The sequence below is a fragment of the Propithecus coquereli genome, unplaced genomic scaffold (assembly GCF_000956105.1).
Source record: "Propithecus coquereli isolate 6110/MARCELLA unplaced genomic scaffold, Pcoq_1.0 Scaffold40, whole genome shotgun sequence".
NCBI lineage: Eukaryota > Metazoa > Chordata > Mammalia > Primates > Indriidae > Propithecus > Propithecus coquereli.
In genome coordinates, this window is record NW_012149730.1 from 1592641 (window position 1) to 1593379 (window position 739).

Genomic DNA, 739 nt, shown 5'->3' on the forward strand with positions numbered 1-739 from the left:
GGCATTAGTAACTGAAGATAGATAACTTTGTTTTCATGTGTTAACTATGAGCTCACATGACAAGCAATATTGATGTGAACATTTCTATACAAGTTTTTCCACATTTATAGATCATCATGCTTAGAACAGTCTTAATTTGCCTCTGTTCTAGAAAGACCCAATATCATTAATTTTTTGAAATCATGATAGATGAGTGAATAATGCTAATTCATAAAAATGAGTAAACAATACACTTTTAAGATTTTTACCTAATTTGAAATGTCTTCTTCCCCTGCTTTTATAATTAAAGGTCTTTCTACATTTGTTAACTTGTTAAATGAACTGTACGCATTTAGATAAAATTGCTTTTGTTAAGTTTTCATTTAAACACATCTCCATTAACTTAATCAGAAAGCCAGAATATAATTAATTCTATTAACTCATTTTTCATACAAAGTGGTAACTATTGCTCTCTTTAGAATTCTCATCTACCCAGTAATATCATTATTAAAGTCACAATGAAGTTTTTCTTTAACTGTGCATGCTTTATTTATTTCCATATGCTATCTTTGTCTTTAAAATAAATCTGCTTAAAATTGTGGTCTTTAGAAGCTCTATGACAAAATCAACAGCCACTCATTTGCTAAAAACTTGTAACTTAATGAGCTATTTTTTTCTGTCAATGTGATTGATGTGAGCATTGTTAAATTTAACCTGTTTAAATATCCATTGATATATTATCTAGAGCTATTATTGCAAT